A 17,198-nucleotide genomic window follows, 5' to 3' on the forward strand; every position below is an offset into this window, starting at 1 on the left:
ACTAAAATGAAAAACAGCTTTTTAGTGAAGGCAACACTCTTTTTTTTTTTTTTTTAAAACCCTATATGTTTTCTGCAACTCTGTGGAATATCCCATATTAATTAGCAAGCAGTTTTCTTAGTTTACTGGTTCAATTCCTGATAGGGGACTGCCACTTTTTTCTGCAATAGTTCCTGCATTCAAAGGTCGACACATACCTTGCAGACAAAGTTAGTTTAGATTAAAATTGCTCTTTGCAGCGAAAAATGCTGACCACAAGAGCTTTTAGCCATTCATTCCATTCTTTTGCACAAAAAGCCATTTGAGCTCATATCGGAAATCATTCTTACCTTCAACTTCCAAATACTTGGTGTCAAGTGACTCAAACCCCTCAACATATTATTGTTGATTTTTGGTACTCAGTGGAAACAAATGTGGCTCTCTAGACAAGATGGAGACAAAATGGAGACAAAATCTCCAAAGAAAAGGGCCACATGTGAGGATCACAATCATGACCTTAAGAGTTTGAGATTGACGCGCCACCTATTGTGCTAACAAGGAAAGCTTCTGTTGCAAACGTGCAGAAGTTGCTTACTCAAAGAAATAAAGTTCTTTTTTTCCACATCATCGACTACACGGCACAACATTTCCCATATGGTCTAGCGGTTAGGATTCCTGGTTCTCACCCAGGCGGCCCGGGTTCGACTCCCGGTATGGGAATGCAAATTTTTCTGTGCTTGTTTCGACATTCAAAGGCCGACGCAATTGTTTGGCCATTGTGGCCTGTCATTTGACCTAAAATTTCCTTACTTATCCATAGAATATTGGAACTGAATGGTAAAGTTTCTAGGCTCTCCTGCGAAAGATAATGAGTAAACTACATACCGTCTGAGGAAAAAACTTACAATCTTCAGTATATTGAATTGACCTGTTAACTCCAGCTCAAATGAGGCAGGATTCAACTACTAAAATGAAAAACAGCTTTTTAGTGAAGGCAACACTCTTTTTTTTTTTTTTAAAAAACCCTATATGTTTTCTGCAACTCTGTGGAATATCCCATATTAATTAGCAAGCAGTTTTCTTAGTTTACTGGTTCAATTCCTGATAGGGGACTGCCACTTTTTTCTGCAATAGTTCCTGCATTCAAAGGTCGACACATACCTTGCAGACAAAGTTAGTTTAGATTAAAATTGCTCTGTGCAGCGAAAAATGCTGACCACAAGAGCTTTTAGCTATTCATTCCATTCTGTTGCACAAAAAGCCATTTGAGCTCATATCGGAAATCATTCTTACCTTCGACTTCCAAATTCTTGGTGTCAAGAGACTCAAACCCCTCGATATATTATTGTTGATTTTTGGTACTCAGTGGAAACAAATGTGGCTCTCTAGACAAGATGGAGACAAAATCTCCAAAGAAAAGTGCCACATGTGAGGATCACAATCATGACCTTAAGAGTTTGAGATTGACGCGCCACCTATTGTGCTAACAAGGAAAGCTTCTGTTGCAAACATGCAGAAGTTGCTTACTCAAAGAAATAAAGTTCTTTTTTTCCACATCATCGACTACACAGAACAACATTTCCCATATGGTCTAGCGGTTAGGATTCCTGGTTCTCACCCAGGCGGCCCGGGTTCGACTCCCGGTATGGGAATGCAAATTTTTCTGTGCTTGTTTCGACATTCAAAGGCCGACGCCATTGTGGCCTGTCATTTGACCTAAAATTTCCTTACTTATCCATAGAATATTGGAACTGAATGGTAAAGTTTCTAGGCTCTGCTGCCAAAGATAATGAGTAAACTACATACCGTCTGAGGAAAAAACTTACAATCTTCAGTATATTGAATTGACCTGTTAACTCCAGCTCAAATGAGGCAGGATTCAACTACTAAAATGAAAAACAGCTTTTTAGTGAAGGCAACACTCTTTTTTTTTTTTTTTAAAAACCCTATATGTTTTCTGCAACTCTGTGGAATATCCCATATTAATTAGCAAGCAGTTTTCTTAGTTTACTGGTTCAATTCCTGATAGGGGACTGCCACTTTTTTCTGCAATAGTTCCTGCATTCAAAGGTCGACACATACCTTGCAGACAAAGTTAGTTTAGATTAAAATTGCTCTTTGCAGCGAAAAATGCTGACCACAAGAGCTTTTAGCTATTCATTCCATTCTGTTGCACAAAAAGCCATTTGAGCTCATATCGGAAATCATTCTTACCTTCGACTTCCAAATTCTTGGTGTCAAGAGACTCAAACCCCTCGATATATTATTGTTGATTTTTGGTACTCAGTGGAAACAAATGTGGCTCTCTAGACAAGATGGAGACAAAATCTCCAAAGAAAAGTGCCACATGTGAGGATCACAATCATGACCTTAAGAGTTTGAGATTGACGCGCCACCTATTGTGCTAACAAGGAAAGCTTCTGTTGCAAACATGCAGAAGTTGCTTACTCAAAGAAATAAAGTTCTTTTTTTCCACATCATCGACTACACAGCACAACATTTCCCATATGGTCTAGCGGTTAGGATTCCTGGTTCTCACCCAGGCAGCCCGGGTTCGACTCCCGGTATGGGAATGCAAATTTTTCTGTGCTTGTTTCGACATTCAAAGGCCGACGCCATTGGTTGGCCATTGTGGCCTGTCATTTGACCTAAAATTTCCTTACTTATCCATAGAATATTGGAACTGAATGGTAAAGTTTCTAGGCTCTCCTGCGAAAGATAAATGAGTAAACTACATACCGTCTGAGGAAAAAACTTACAATCTTCAGTATATTGAATTGACCTGTTAACTCCAGCTCAAATGAGGCAGGATTCAACTACTAAAATGAAAAACAGCTTTTTAGTGAAGGCAACACTCTTTTTTTTTTTTTTTTAAAACCCTATATGTTTTCTGCAACTCTGTGGAATATCCCATATTAATTAGCAAGCAGTTTTCTTAGTTTACTGGTTCAATTCCTGATAGGGGAGTGCCACTTTTTTCTGCAATAGTTCCTGCATTCAAAGGTCGACACATACCTTGCAGACAAAGTTAGTTTAGATTAAAATTGCTCTTTGCAGCGAAAAATGCTGACCACAAGAGCTTTTAGCCATTCATTCCATTCTTTTGCACAAAAAGCCATTTGAGCTCATATCGGAAATCATTCTTACCTTCAACTTCCAAATACTTGGTGTCAAGAGACTCAAACCCCTCAACATATTATTGTTGATTTTTGGTACTCAGTGGAAACAAATGTGGCTCTCTAGACAAGATGGAGACAAAATGGAGACAAAATCTCCAAAGAAAAGGGCCACATGTGAGGATCACAATCATGACCTTAAGAGTTTGAGATTGACGCGCCACCTATTGTGCTAACAAGGAAAGCTTCTGTTGCAAACGTGCAGAAGTTGCTTACTCAAAGAAATAAAGTTCTTTTTTTCCACATCATCGACTACACAGCACAACATTTCCCATATGGTCTAGCGGTTAGGATTCCTGGTTCTCACCCAGGCGGCCCGGGTTCGACTCCCGGTATGGGAATGCAAATTTTTCTGTGCTTGTTTCGACATTCAAAGGCCGACGCAATTGTTTGGCCATTGTGGCCTGTCATTTGACCTAAAATTTCCTTACTTATCCATAGAATATTGGAACTGAATGGTAAAGTTTCTAGGCTCTCCTGCGAAAGATAATGAGTAAACTACATACCGTCTGAGGAAAAAACTTACAATCTTCAGTATATTGAATTGACCTGTTAACTCCAGCTCAAATGAGGCAGGATTCAACTACTAAAATGAAAAACAGCTTTTTAGTGAAGGCAACACTCTTTTTTTTTTTTTTTAAAAACCCTATATGTTTTCTGCAACTCTGTGGAATATCCCATATTAATTAGCAAGCAGTTTTCTTAGTTTACTGGTTCAATTCCTGATAGGGGACTGCCACTTTTTTCTGCAATAGTTCCTGCATTCAAAGGTCGACACATACCTTGCAGACAAAGTTAGTTTAGATTAAAATTGCTCTGTGCAGCGAAAAATGCTGACCACAAGAGCTTTTAGCTATTCATTCCATTCTGTTGCACAAAAAGCCATTTGAGCTCATATCGGAAATCATTCTTACCTTCGACTTCCAAATTCTTGGTGTCAAGAGACTCAAACCCCTCGATATATTATTGTTGATTTTTGGTACTCAGTGGAAACAAATGTGGCTCTCTAGACAAGATGGAGACAAAATCTCCAAAGAAAAGTGCCACATGTGAGGATCACAATCATGACCTTAAGAGTTTGAGATTGACGCGCCACCTATTGTGCTAACAAGGAAAGCTTCTGTTGCAAACATGCAGAAGTTGCTTACTCAAAGAAATAAAGTTCTTTTTTTCCACATCATCGACTACACAGAACAACATTTCCCATATGGTCTAGCGGTTAGGATTCCTGGTTCTCACCCAGGCGGCCCGGGTTCGACTCCCGGTATGGGAATGCAAATTTTTCTGTGCTTGTTTCGACATTCAAAGGCCGACGCCATTGTGGCCTGTCATTTGACCTAAAATTTCCTTACTTATCCATAGAATATTGGAACTGAATGGTAAAGTTTCTAGGCTCTGCTGCCAAAGATAATGAGTAAACTACATACCGTCTGAGGAAAAAACTTACAATCTTCAGTATATTGAATTGACCTGTTAACTCCAGCTCAAATGAGGCAGGATTCAACTACTAAAATGAAAAACAGCTTTTTAGTGAAGGCAACACTCTTTTTTTTTTTTTTTAAAACCCTATATGTTTTCTGCAACTCTGTGGAATATCCCATATTAATTAGCAAGCAGTTTTCTTAGTTTACTGGTTCAATTCCTGATAGGGGACTGCCACTTTTTTCTGCAATAGTTCCTGCATTCAAAGGTCGACACATACCTTGCAGACAAAGTTAGTTTAGATTAAAATTGCTCTTTGTAGCGAAAAATGCTGACCACAAGAGCTTTTAGCTATTCATTCCATTCTGTTGCACAAAAAGCCATTTGAGCTCATATCGGAAATCATTCTTACCTTCGACTTCCAAATTCTTGGTGTCAAGAGACTCAAACCCCTCAATATATTATTGTTGATTTTTGGTACTCAGTGGAAACAAATGTGGCTCTCTAGACAAGATGGAGACAAAATCTCCAAAGAAAAGGGCCACATGTGAGGATCACAATCATGACCTTAAGAGTTTGAGATTGACGCGCCACCTATTGTGCTAACAAGGAAAGCTTCTGTTGCAAACGTGCAGAAGTTGCTTACTCAAAGAAATAAAGTTCTTTTTTTCCACATCATCGACTACACAGCACAACATTTCCCATATGGTCTAGCGGTTAGGATTCCTGGTTCTCACCCAGGCGGCCCGGGTTCGACTCCCGGTATGGGAATGCAAATTTTTCTGTGCTTGTTTCGACATTCAAAGGCCGACGCAATTGTTTGGCCATTGTGGCCTGTCATTTGACCTAAAATTTCCTTACTTATCCATAGAATATTGGAACTGAATGGTAAAGTTTCTAGGCTCTCCTGCCAAAGATAATGAGTAAACTACATACCGTCTGAGGAAAAAACTTACAATCTTCAGTATATTGAATTGACCTGTTAACTCCAGCTCAAATGAGGCAGGATTCAACTACTAAAATGAAAAACAGCTTTTTAGTGAAGGCAACACTCTTTTTTTTTTAAAACCCTATATGTTTTCTGCAACTCTGTGGAATAACCCATATTAATTAGCAAGCAGTTTTCTTAGTTTACTGGTTCAATTCCTGATAGGGGACTGCCACTTTTTTCTGCAATAGTTCCTGCATTCAAAGGTCGACACATACCTTGCAGACAAAGTTAGTTTAGATTAAAATTGCTCTTTGCAGCGAAAAATGCTGACCACAAGAGCTTTTAGCTATTCATTCCATTCTGTTGCACAAAAAGCCATTTGAGCTCATATCGGAAATCATTCTTACCTTCGACTTCCAAATTCTTGGTGTCAAGAGACTCAAACCCCTCGATATATTATTGTTGATTTTTGGTACTCAGTGGAAACAAATGTGGCTCTCTAGACAAGATGGAGACAAAATCTCCAAAGAAAAGTGCCACATGTGAGGATCACAATCATGACCTTAAGAGTTTGAGATTGACGCGCCACCTATTGTGCTAACAAGGAAAGCTTCTGTTGCAAACATGCAGAAGTTGCTTACTCAAAGAAATAAAGTTCTTTTTTTCCACATCATCGACTACACAGCACAACATTTCCCATATGGTCTAGCGGTTAGGATTCCTGGTTCTCACCCAGGCGGCCCGGGTTCGACTCCCGGTATGGGAATGCAAATTTTTCTGTGCTTGTTTCGACATTCAAAGGCCGACGCCATTGGTTGGCCATTGTGGCCTGTCATTTGACCTAAAATTTCCTTACTTATCCATAGAATATTGGAACTGAATGGTAAAGTTTCTAGGCTCTCCTGCGAAAGATAAATGAGTAAACTACATACCGTCTGAGGAAAAAACTTACAATCTTCAGAATATTGAATTGACCTGTTAACTCCAGCTCAAATGAGGCAGGATTCAACTACTAAAATGAAAAACAGCTTTTTACTGAAGGCAACACTCTTTTTTTTTTAAAAACCCTATATGTTTTCTGCAACTCTGTGGAATATCCCATATTAATTAGCAAGCAGTTTTCTTAGTTTACTGGTTCAATTCCTGATAGGGGACTGCCACTTTTTTCTGCAATAGTTCCTGCATTCAAAGGTCGACACATACCTTGCAGACAAAGTTAGTTTAGAATAAAATTGCTCTTTGCAGCGAAAAATGCTGACCACAAGAGCTTTTAGCTATTCATTCCATTCTGTTGCACAAAAAGCCATTTGAGCTCATATCGGAAATCATTCTTACCTTCGACTTCCAAATTCTTGGTGTCAAGAGACTCAAACCCCTCGATATATTATTGTTGATTTTTGGTACTCAGTGGAAACAAATGTGGCTCTCTAGACAAGATGGAGACAAAATCTCCAAAGAAAAGTGCCACATGTGAGGATCACAATCATGACCTTAAGAGTTTGAGATTGACGCGCCACCTATTGTGCTAACAAGGAAAGCTTCTGTTGCAAACATGCAGAAGTTGCTTACTCAAAGAAATAAAGTTCTCTTTTTCCACATCATCGACTACACAGAACAACATTTCCCATATGGTCTAGCGGTTAGGATTCCTGGTTCTCACCCAGGCGGCCCGGGTTCGACTCCCGGTATGGGAATGCAAATTTTTCTGTGCTTGTTTTGACATTCAAAGGCCGACGCAATTGGTTGGCCATTGTGGCCTGTCATTTGACCTAAAATTTCCTTACTTATCCATAGAATATTGGAACTGAAAGGTAAAGTTTCTAGGCTCTCCTGCAAAAGATAATGAGTAAACTACATACCGTCTGAGGAAAAAACTTACAATCTTCAGTATATTGAATTGACCTGTTAACTCCAGCTCAAATGAGGCAGGATTCAACTACTAAAATGAAAAACAGCTTTTTAGTTAAGGCAACACTCTTTTTTTTTTTTTTAAAAACCCTATATGTTTTCTGCAACTCTGTGGAATATCCCATATTAATTAGCAAGCAGTTTTCTTAGTTTACTGGTTCAATTCCTGATAGGGGACTGCCACTTTTTTCTGCAATAGTTCCTGCATTCAAAGGTCGACACATACCTTGCAGACAAAGTTAGTTTAGATTAAAATTGCTCTTTGCAGCGAAAAATGCTGACCACAAGAGCTTTTAGCTATTCATTCCATTCTGTTGCACAAAAAGCCATTTGAGCTCATATCGGAAATCATTCTTACCTTCGACTTCCAAATTCTTGGTGTCAAGAGACTCAAACCCCTCAATATATTATTGTTGATTTTTGGTACTCAGTGGAAACAAATGTGGCTCTCTAGACAAGATGGAGACAAAATCTCCAAAGAAAAGGGCCACATGTGAGGATCACAATCATGACCTTAAGAGTTTGAGATTGACGCGCCACCTATTGTGCTAACAAGGAAAGCTTCTGTTGCAAACGTGCAGAAGTTGCTTACTCAAAGAAATAAAGTTCTTTTTTTCCACATCATCGACTACACAGCACAACATTTCCCATATGGTCTAGCGGTTAGGATTCCTGGTTCTCACCCAGGCGGCCCGGGTTCAACTCCTGGTATGGGAATGCAAATTGTTCTGTGCTTGTTTCGACATTCAAAGGCCGACGCCATTGTGGCCTGTCATTTGACCTAAAATTTCCTTACTTATCCATAGAATATTGGAACTGAATGGTAAAGTTTCTAGGCTCTGCTGCCAAAGATAATGAGTAAACTACATACCGTCTGAGGAAAAAACTTACAATCTTCAGTATATTGAATTGACCTGTTAACTCCAGCTCAAATGAGGCAGGATTCAACTACTAAAATGAAAAACAGCTTTTTAGTGAAGGCAACACTCTTTTTTTTTTTTTTTAAAACCCTATATGTTTTCTGCAACTCTGTGGAATATCCCATATTAATTAGCAAGCAGTTTTCTTAGTTTACTGGTTCAATTCCTGATAGGGGACTGCCACTTTTTTCTGCAATAGTTCCTGCATTCAAAGGTCGACACATACCTTGCAGACAAAGTTAGTTTAGAATAAAATTGCTCTTTGCAGCGAAAAATGCTGACCACAAGAGCTTTTAGCTATTCATTCCATTCTGTTGCACAAAAAGCCATTTGAGCTCATATCGGAAATCATTCTTACCTTCGACTTCCAAATTCTTGGTGTCAAGAGACTCAAACCCCTCGATATATTATTGTTGATTTTTGGTACTCAGTGGAAACAAATGTGGCTCTCTAGACAAGATGGAGACAAAATCTCCAAAGAAAAGTGCCACATGTGAGGATCACAATCATGACCTTAAGAGTTTGAGATTGACGCGCCACCTATTGTGCTAACAAGGAAAGTTTCTGTTGCAAACATGCAGAAGTTGCTTACTCAAAGAAATAAAGTTCTTTTTTTCCACATCATCGACTACACAGCACAACATTTCCCATATGGTCTAGCGGTTAGGATTCCTGGTTCTCACCCAGGCGGCCCGGGTTCGACTCCCGGTATGGGAATGCAAATTTTTCTGTGCTTGTTTCGACATTCAAAGTCCGACGCCATTGGTTGGCCATTGTGGCCTGTCATTTGACCTAAAATTTCCTTACTTATCCATAGAATATTGGAACTGAATGGTAAAGTTTCTAGGCTCTCCTGCGAAAGATAATGAGTAAACTACATACCGTCTGAGGAAAAAACTTACAATCTTCAGTATATTGAATTGACCTGTTAACTCCAGCTCAAATGAGGCAGGATTCAACTACTAAAATGAAAAACAGCTTTTTAGTGAAGGCAACACTCTTTTTTTTTTTTTTTTAAAACCCTATATGTTTTCTGCAACTCTGTGGAATATCCCATATTAATTAGCAAGCAGTTTTCTTAGTTTACTGGTTCAATTCCTGATAGGGGAGTGCCACTTTTTTCTGCAATAGTTCCTGCATTCAAAGGTCGACACATACCTTGCAGACAAAGTTAGTTTAGATTAAAATTGCTCTTTGCAGCGAAAAATGCTGACCACAAGAGCTTTTAGCCATTCATTCCATTCTTTTGCACAAAAAGCCATTTGAGCTCATATCGGAAATCATTCTTACCTTCAACTTCCAAATACTTGGTGTCAAGAGACTCAAACCCCTCAACATATTATTGTTGATTTTTGGTACTCAGTGGAAACAAATGTGGCTCTCTAGACAAGATGGAGACAAAATCTCCAAAGAAAAGGGCCACATGTGAGGATCACAATCATGACCTTAAGAGTTTGAGATTGACGCGCCACCTATTGTGCTAACAAGGAAAGCTTCTGTTGCAAACGTGCAGAAGTTGCTTACTCAAAGAAATAAAGTTCTTTTTTTCCACATCATCGACTACACAGCACAACATTTCCCATATGGTCTAGCGGTTAGGATTCCTGGTTCTCACCCAGGCGGCCCGGGTTCGACTCCCGGTATGGGAATGCAAATTTTTCTGTGCTTGTTTCGACATTCAAAGGCCGACGCAATTGTTTGGCCATTGTGGCCTGTCATTTGACCTAAAATTTCCTTACTTATCCATAGAATATTGGAACTGAATGGTAAAGTTTCTAGGCTCTCCTGCCAAAGATAATGAGTAAACTACATACCGTCTGAGGAAAAAACTTACAATCTTCAGTATATTGAATTGACCTGTTAACTCCAGCTCAAATGAGGCAGGATTCAACTACTAAAATGAAAAACAGCTTTTTAGTGAAGGCAACACTCTTTTTTTTTTTTTTTTTTTTTTTAAAACCCTATATGTTTTCTGCAACTCTGTGGAATATCCCATATTAATTAGCAAGCAGTTTTCTTAGTTTACTGGTTCAATTCCTGATAGGGGACTGCCACTTTTTTCTGCAATAGTTCCTGCATTCAAAGGTCGACACATACCTTGCAGACAAAGTTAGTTTAGATTAAAATTGCTCTTTGCAGCGAAAAATGCTGACCACAAGAGCTTTTAGCTATTCATTCCATTCTGTTGCACAAAAAGCCATTTGAGCTCATATCGGAAATCATTCTTACCTTCGACTTCCAAATTCTTGGTGTCAAGAGACTCAAACCCCTCGATATATTATTGTTGATTTTTGGTACTCAGTGGAAACAAATGTGGCTCTCTAGACAAGATGGAGACAAAATCTCCAAAGAAAAGTGCCACATGTGAGGATCACAATCATGACCTTAAGAGTTTGAGATTGACGCGCCACCTATTGTGCTAACAAGGAAAGCTTCTGTTGCAAACGTGCAGAGGTTGCTTACTCAAAGAAATAAAGTTCTTTTTTTCCACATCATCGACTACACAGCACAACATTTCCCATATGGTCTAGCGGTTAGGATTCCTGGTTCTCACCCAGGCGGCCCGGGTTCGACTCCCGGTATGGGAATGCAAATTTTTCTGTGCTTGTTTCGACATTCAAAGGCCGATGCCATTGGTTGGCCATTGTGGCCTGTCATTTGACCTAAAATTTCCTTACTTATCCATAGAATATTGGAACTGAATGGTAAAGTTTCTAGGCTCTCCTGCGAAAGATAATGAGTAAACTACATACCGTCTGAGGAAAAAACTTACAATCTTCCGTATATTGAATTGACCTGTTAACTCCAGCTCAAATGAGGCAGGATTCAACTACTAAAATGAAAAACAGCTTTTTAGTGAAGGCAACCCTCTTTTTTTTTTTTTTTTAAAACCCTATATGTTTTCTGCAACTCTGTGGAATATCCCATATTAATTAGCAAGCAGTTTTCTTAGTTTACTGGTTCAATTCCTGATAGGGGAGTGCCACTTTTTTCTGCAATAGTTCCTGCATTCAAAGGTCGACACATACCTTGCAGACAAAGTTAGTTTAGATTAAAATTGCTCTTTGCAGCGAAAAATGCTGACCACAAGAGCTTTTAGCCATTCATTCCATTCTTTTGCACGAAAAGCCATTTGAGCTCATATCGGAAATCATTCTTACCTTCAACTTCCAAATACTTGGTGTCAAGAGACTCAAACCCCTCAACATATTATTGTTGATTTTTGGTACTCAGTGGAAACAAATGTGGCTCTCTAGACAAGATGGAGACAAAATGGAGACAAAAAGGAGACAAAATCTCCAAAGAAAAGGGCCACATGTGAGGATCACAATCATGACCTTAAGAGTTTGAGATTGACGCGCCACCTATTGTGCTAACAAGGAAAGCTTCTGTTGCAAACGTGCAGAAGTTGCTTACTCAAAGAAATAAAGTTCTTTTTTTCCACATCATCGACTACACAGCACAACATTTCCCATATGGTCTAGCGGTTAGGATTCCTGGTTCTCACCCAGGCGGCCCGGGTTCGACTCCCGGTATGGGAATGCAAATTTTTCTGTGCTTGTTTCGACATTCAAAGGCCGACGCAATTGTTTGGCCATTGTGGCCTGTCATTTGACCTAAAATTTCCTTACTTATCCATAGAATATTGGAACTGAATGGTAAAGTTTCTAGGCTCTCCTGCCAAAGATAATGAGTAAACTACATACCGTCTGAGGAAAAAACTTACAATCTTCAGTATATTGAATTGACCTGTTAACTCCAGCTCAAATGAGGCAGGATTCAACTACTAAAATGAAAAACAGCTTTTTAGTGAAGGCAACACTCTTTTTTTTTTTTTTTTTTTTTTTTTTTTCTTTTAAAACCCTATATGTTTTCTGCAACTCTGTGGAATATCCCATATTAATTAGCAAGCAGTTTTCTTAGTTTACTGGTTCAATTCCTGATAGGGGACTGCCACTTTTTTCTGCAATAGTTCCTGCATTCAAAGGTCGACACATACCTTGCAGACAAAGTTAGTTTAGATTAAAATTGCTCTTTGCAGCGAAAAATGCTGACCACAAGAGCTTTTAGCTATTCATTCCATTCTGTTGCACAAAAAGCCATTTGAGCTCATATCGGAAATCATTCTTACCTTCGACTTCCAAATTCTTGGTGTCAAGAGACTCAAACCCCTCGATATATTATTGTTGATTTTTGGTACTCAGTGGAAACAAATGTGGCTCTCTAGACAAGATGGAGACAAAATCTCCAAAGAAAAGTGCCACATGTGAGGATCACAATCATGACCTTAAGAGTTTGAGATTGACGCGCCACCTATTGTGCTAACAAGGAAAGCTTCTGTTGCAAACGTGCAGAGGTTGCTTACTCAAAGAAATAAAGTTCTTTTTTTCCACATCATCGACTACACAGCACAACATTTCCCATATGGTCTAGCGGTTAGGATTCCTGGTTCTCACCCAGGCGGCCCGGGTTCGACTCCCGGTATGGGAATGCAAATTTTTCTGTGCTTGTTTCGACATTCAAAGGCCGATGCCATTGGTTGGCCATTGTGGCCTGTCATTTGACCTAAAATTTCCTTACTTATCCATAGAATATTGGAACTGAATGGTAAAGTTTCTAGGCTCTCCTGCGAAAGATAATGAGTAAACTACATACCGTCTGAGGAAAAAACTTACAATCTTCCGTATATTGAATTGACCTGTTAACTCCAGCTCAAATGAGGCAGGATTCAACTACTAAAATGAAAAACAGCTTTTTAGTGAAGGCAACCCTCTTTTTTTTTTTTTTTTAAAACCCTATATGTTTTCTGCAACTCTGTGGAATATCCCATATTAATTAGCAAGCAGTTTTCTTAGTTTACTGGTTCAATTCCTGATAGGGGAGTGCCACTTTTTTCTGCAATAGTTCCTGCATTCAAAGGTCGACACATACCTTGCAGACAAAGTTAGTTTAGATTAAAATTGCTCTTTGCAGCGAAAAATGCTGACCACAAGAGCTTTTAGCCATTCATTCCATTCTTTTGCACGAAAAGCCATTTGAGCTCATATCGGAAATCATTCTTACCTTCAACTTCCAAATACTTGGTGTCAAGAGACTCAAACCCCTCAACATATTATTGTTGATTTTTGGTACTCAGTGGAAACAAATGTGGCTCTCTAGACAAGATGGAGACAAAATGGAGACAAAAAGGAGACAAAATCTCCAAAGAAAAGGGCCACATGTGAGGATCACAATCATGACCTTAAGAGTTTGAGATTGACGCGCCACCTATTGTGCTAACAAGGAAAGCTTCTGTTGCAAACGTGCAGAAGTTGCTTACTCAAAGAAATAAAGTTCTTTTTTTCCACATCATCGACTACACAGCACAACATTTCCCATATGGTCTAGCGGTTAGGATTCCTGGTTCTCACCCAGGCGGCCCGGGTTCGACTCCCGGTATGGGAATGCAAATTTTTCTGTGCTTGTTTCGACATTCAAAGGCCGACGCAATTGTTTGGCCATTGTGGCCTGTCATTTGACCTAAAATTTCCTTACTTATCCATAGAATATTGGAACTGAATGGTAAAGTTTCTAGGCTCTCCTGCCAAAGATAATGAGTAAACTACATACCGTCTGAGGAAAAAACTTACAATCTTCAGTATATTGAATTGACCTGTTAACTCCAGCTCAAATGAGGCAGGATTCAACTACTAAAATGAAAAACAGCTTTTTAGTGAAGGCAACACTCTTTTTTTTTTTTTTTTTTTTTTTTTTTCTTTTAAAACCCTATATGTTTTCTGCAACTCTGTGGAATATCCCATATTAATTAGCAAGCAGTTTTCTTAGTTTACTGGTTCAATTCCTGATAGGGGACTGCCACTTTTTTCTGCAATAGTTCCTGCATTCAAAGGTCGACACATACCTTGCAGACAAAGTTAGTTTAGATTAAAATTGCTCTTTGCAGCGAAAAATGCTGACCACAAGAGCTTTTAGCTATTCATTCCATTCTGTTGCACAAAAAGCCATTTGAGCTCATATCGGAAATCATTCTTACCTTCGACTTCCAAATTCTTGGTGTCAAGAGACTCAAACCCCTCGATATATTATTGTTGATTTTTGGTACTCAGTGGAAACAAATGTGGCTCTCTAGACAAGATGGAGACAAAATCTCCAAAGAAAAGTGCCACATGTGAGGATCACAATCATGACCTTAAGAGTTTGAGATTGACGCGCCACCTATTGTGCTAACAAGGAAAGCTTCTGTTGCAAACATGCAGAAGTTGCTTACTCAAAGAAATAAAGTTCTTTTTTTCCACATCATCGACTACACAGCACAACATTTCCCATATGGTCTAGCGGTTAGGATTCCTGGTTCTCACCCAGGCGGCCCGGGTTCGACTCCCGGTATGGGAATGCAAATTTTTCTGTGCTTGTTTCGACATTCAAAGGCCGACGCCATTGGTTGGCCATTGTGGCCTGTCATTTGACCTAAAATTTCCTTACTTATCCATAGAATATTGGAACTGAATGGTAAAGTTTCTAGGCTCTCCTGCGAAAGATAATGAGTAAACTACATACCGTCTGAGGAAAAAACTTACAATCTTCAGTATATTGAATTGACCTGTTAACTCCAGCTCAAATGAGGCAGGATTCAACTACTAAAATGAAAAACAGCTTTTTAGTGAAGGCAACACTCTTTTTTTTTTTTTTTTAAAACCCTATATGTTTTCTGCAACTCTGTGGAATATCCCATATTAATTAGCAAGCAGTTTTCTTAGTTTACTGGTTCAATTCCTGATAGGGGAGTGCCACTTTTTTCTGCAATAGTTCCTGCATTCAAAGGTCGACACATACCTTGCAGACAAAGTTAGTTTAGATTAAAATTGCTCTTTGCAGCGAAAAATGCTGACCACAAGAGCTTTTAGCCATTCATTCCATTCTTTTGCACGAAAAGCCATTTGAGCTCATATCGGAAATCATTCTTACCTTCAACTTCCAAATACTTGGTGTCAAGAGACTCAAACCCCTCAACATATTATTGTTGATTTTTGGTACTCAGTGGAAACAAATGTGGCTCTCTAGACAAGATGGAGACAAAATGGAGACAAAAAGGAGACAAAATCTCCAAAGAAAAGGGCCACATGTGAGGATCACAATCATGACCTTAAGAGTTTGAGATTGACGCGCCACCTATTGTGCTAACAAGGAAAGCTTCTGTTGCAAACGTGCAGAAGTTGCTTACTCAAAGAAATAAAGTTCTTTTTTTCCACATCATCGACTACACAGCACAACATTTCCCATATGGTCTAGCGGTTAGGATTCCTGGTTCTCACCCAGGCGGCCCGGGTTCGACTCCCGGTATGGGAATGCAAATTTTTCTGTGCTTGTTTCGACATTCAAAGGCCGACGCAATTGTTTGGCCATTGTGGCCTGTCATTTGACCTAAAATTTCCTTACTTATCCATAGAATATTGGAACTGAATGGTAAAGTTTCTAGGCTCTCCTGCCAAAGATAATGAGTAAACTACATACCGTCTGAGGAAAAAACTTACAATCTTCAGTATATTGAATTGACCTGTTAACTCCAGCTCAAATGAGGCAGGATTCAACTACTAAAATGAAAAACAGCTTTTTAGTGAAGGCAACACTCTTTTTTTTTTTTTTTTTTTTTTTTTTTTCTTTTAAAACCCTATATGTTTTCTGCAACTCTGTGGAATATCCCATATTAATTAGCAAGCAGTTTTCTTAGTTTACTGGTTCAATTCCTGATAGGGGACTGCCACTTTTTTCTGCAATAGTTCCTGCATTCAAAGGTCGACACATACCTTGCAGACAAAGTTAGTTTAGATTAAAATTGCTCTTTGCAGCGAAAAATGCTGACCACAAGAGCTTTTAGCTATTCATTCCATTCTGTTGCACAAAAAGCCATTTGAGCTCATATCGGAAATCATTCTTACCTTCGACTTCCAAATTCTTGGTGTCAAGAGACTCAAACCCCTCGATATATTATTGTTGATTTTTGGTACTCAGTGGAAACAAATGTGGCTCTCTAGACAAGATGGAGACAAAATCTCCAAAGAAAAGTGCCACATGTGAGGATCACAATCATGACCTTAAGAGTTTGAGATTGACGCGCCACCTATTGTGCTAACAAGGAAAGCTTCTGTTGCAAACATGCAGAAGTTGCTTACTCAAAGAAATAAAGTTCTTTTTTTCCACATCATCGACTACACAGCACAACATTTCCCATATGGTCTAGCGGTTAGGATTCCTGGTTCTCACCCAGGCGGCCCGGGTTCGACTCCCGGTATGGGAATGCAAATTTTTCTGTGCTTGTTTCGACATTCAAAGGCCGACGCCATTGGTTGGCCATTGTGGCCTGTCATTTGACCTAAAATTTCCTTACTTATCCATAGAATATTGGAACTGAATGGTAAAGTTTCTAGGCTCTCCTGCGAAAGATAATGAGTAAACTACATACCGTCTGAGGAAAAAACTTACAATCTTCAGTATATTGAATTGACCTGTTAACTCCAGCTCAAATGAGGCAGGATTCAACTACTAAAATGAAAAACAGCTTTTTAGTGAAGGCAACACTCTTTTTTTTTTTTTTTTAAAACCCTATATGTTTTCTGCAACTCTGTGGAATATCCCATATTAATTAGCAAGCAGTTTTCTTAGTTTACTGGTTCAATTCCTGATAGGGGAGTGCCACTTTTTTCTGCAATAGTTCCTGCATTCAAAGGTCGACACATACCTTGCAGACAAAGTTAGTTTAGATTAAAATTGCTCTTTGCAGCGAAAAATGCTGACCACAAGAGCTTTTAGCCATTCATTCCATTCTTTTGCACGAAAAGCCATTTGAGCTCATATCGGAAATCA

At 39.0% G+C, this 17,198-nt stretch overlaps 16 non-coding genes across 16 annotated transcripts; all 16 read left to right on the forward strand.

Moving 5' to 3' along the window:
• The first annotated feature begins 627 nt into the window (after window positions 1-627).
• Window positions 628-699, forward strand: TRNAE-CUC (transfer RNA glutamic acid (anticodon CUC)). Its single transcript has one exon. It is a non-coding gene; the product is annotated as a tRNA-Glu (tRNA).
• An 860-nt stretch (window positions 700-1,559) lies between these two features.
• TRNAE-CUC (transfer RNA glutamic acid (anticodon CUC)) lies at window positions 1,560-1,631 on the forward strand. The gene has a single exon. It is a non-coding gene; the product is annotated as a tRNA-Glu (tRNA).
• A 1,793-nt stretch (window positions 1,632-3,424) lies between these two features.
• TRNAE-CUC (transfer RNA glutamic acid (anticodon CUC)) lies at window positions 3,425-3,496 on the forward strand. The gene has a single exon. It is a non-coding gene; the product is annotated as a tRNA-Glu (tRNA).
• Window positions 3,497-4,356: 860 nt separating this feature from the next.
• On the forward strand, window positions 4,357-4,428 carry TRNAE-CUC (transfer RNA glutamic acid (anticodon CUC)). The gene has a single exon. It is a non-coding gene; the product is annotated as a tRNA-Glu (tRNA).
• An 848-nt stretch (window positions 4,429-5,276) lies between these two features.
• Window positions 5,277-5,348, forward strand: TRNAE-CUC (transfer RNA glutamic acid (anticodon CUC)). Its single transcript has one exon. It is a non-coding gene; the product is annotated as a tRNA-Glu (tRNA).
• Window positions 5,349-6,202: 854 nt separating this feature from the next.
• TRNAE-CUC (transfer RNA glutamic acid (anticodon CUC)) lies at window positions 6,203-6,274 on the forward strand. The gene has a single exon. It is a non-coding gene; the product is annotated as a tRNA-Glu (tRNA).
• Window positions 6,275-7,130: 856 nt separating this feature from the next.
• Window positions 7,131-7,202, forward strand: TRNAE-CUC (transfer RNA glutamic acid (anticodon CUC)). The gene has a single exon. It is a non-coding gene; the product is annotated as a tRNA-Glu (tRNA).
• Window positions 7,203-8,981: 1,779 nt separating this feature from the next.
• Window positions 8,982-9,053, forward strand: TRNAE-CUC (transfer RNA glutamic acid (anticodon CUC)). Its single transcript has one exon. It is a non-coding gene; the product is annotated as a tRNA-Glu (tRNA).
• An 860-nt stretch (window positions 9,054-9,913) lies between these two features.
• Window positions 9,914-9,985, forward strand: TRNAE-CUC (transfer RNA glutamic acid (anticodon CUC)). Its single transcript has one exon. It is a non-coding gene; the product is annotated as a tRNA-Glu (tRNA).
• An 867-nt stretch (window positions 9,986-10,852) lies between these two features.
• On the forward strand, window positions 10,853-10,924 carry TRNAE-CUC (transfer RNA glutamic acid (anticodon CUC)). The gene has a single exon. It is a non-coding gene; the product is annotated as a tRNA-Glu (tRNA).
• An 882-nt stretch (window positions 10,925-11,806) lies between these two features.
• TRNAE-CUC (transfer RNA glutamic acid (anticodon CUC)) lies at window positions 11,807-11,878 on the forward strand. Its single transcript has one exon. It is a non-coding gene; the product is annotated as a tRNA-Glu (tRNA).
• Window positions 11,879-12,755: 877 nt separating this feature from the next.
• TRNAE-CUC (transfer RNA glutamic acid (anticodon CUC)) lies at window positions 12,756-12,827 on the forward strand. Its single transcript has one exon. It is a non-coding gene; the product is annotated as a tRNA-Glu (tRNA).
• An 882-nt stretch (window positions 12,828-13,709) lies between these two features.
• TRNAE-CUC (transfer RNA glutamic acid (anticodon CUC)) lies at window positions 13,710-13,781 on the forward strand. Its single transcript has one exon. It is a non-coding gene; the product is annotated as a tRNA-Glu (tRNA).
• Window positions 13,782-14,657: 876 nt separating this feature from the next.
• On the forward strand, window positions 14,658-14,729 carry TRNAE-CUC (transfer RNA glutamic acid (anticodon CUC)). Its single transcript has one exon. It is a non-coding gene; the product is annotated as a tRNA-Glu (tRNA).
• Window positions 14,730-15,611: 882 nt separating this feature from the next.
• On the forward strand, window positions 15,612-15,683 carry TRNAE-CUC (transfer RNA glutamic acid (anticodon CUC)). The gene has a single exon. It is a non-coding gene; the product is annotated as a tRNA-Glu (tRNA).
• Window positions 15,684-16,560: 877 nt separating this feature from the next.
• On the forward strand, window positions 16,561-16,632 carry TRNAE-CUC (transfer RNA glutamic acid (anticodon CUC)). The gene has a single exon. It is a non-coding gene; the product is annotated as a tRNA-Glu (tRNA).
• The last annotated feature ends 566 nt before the right edge of the window (window positions 16,633-17,198 follow it).

The sequence above is a fragment of the Anomaloglossus baeobatrachus genome, chromosome 4 (assembly GCF_048569485.1).
Source record: "Anomaloglossus baeobatrachus isolate aAnoBae1 chromosome 4, aAnoBae1.hap1, whole genome shotgun sequence".
Lineage (NCBI taxonomy): Eukaryota > Metazoa > Chordata > Amphibia > Anura > Aromobatidae > Anomaloglossus > Anomaloglossus baeobatrachus.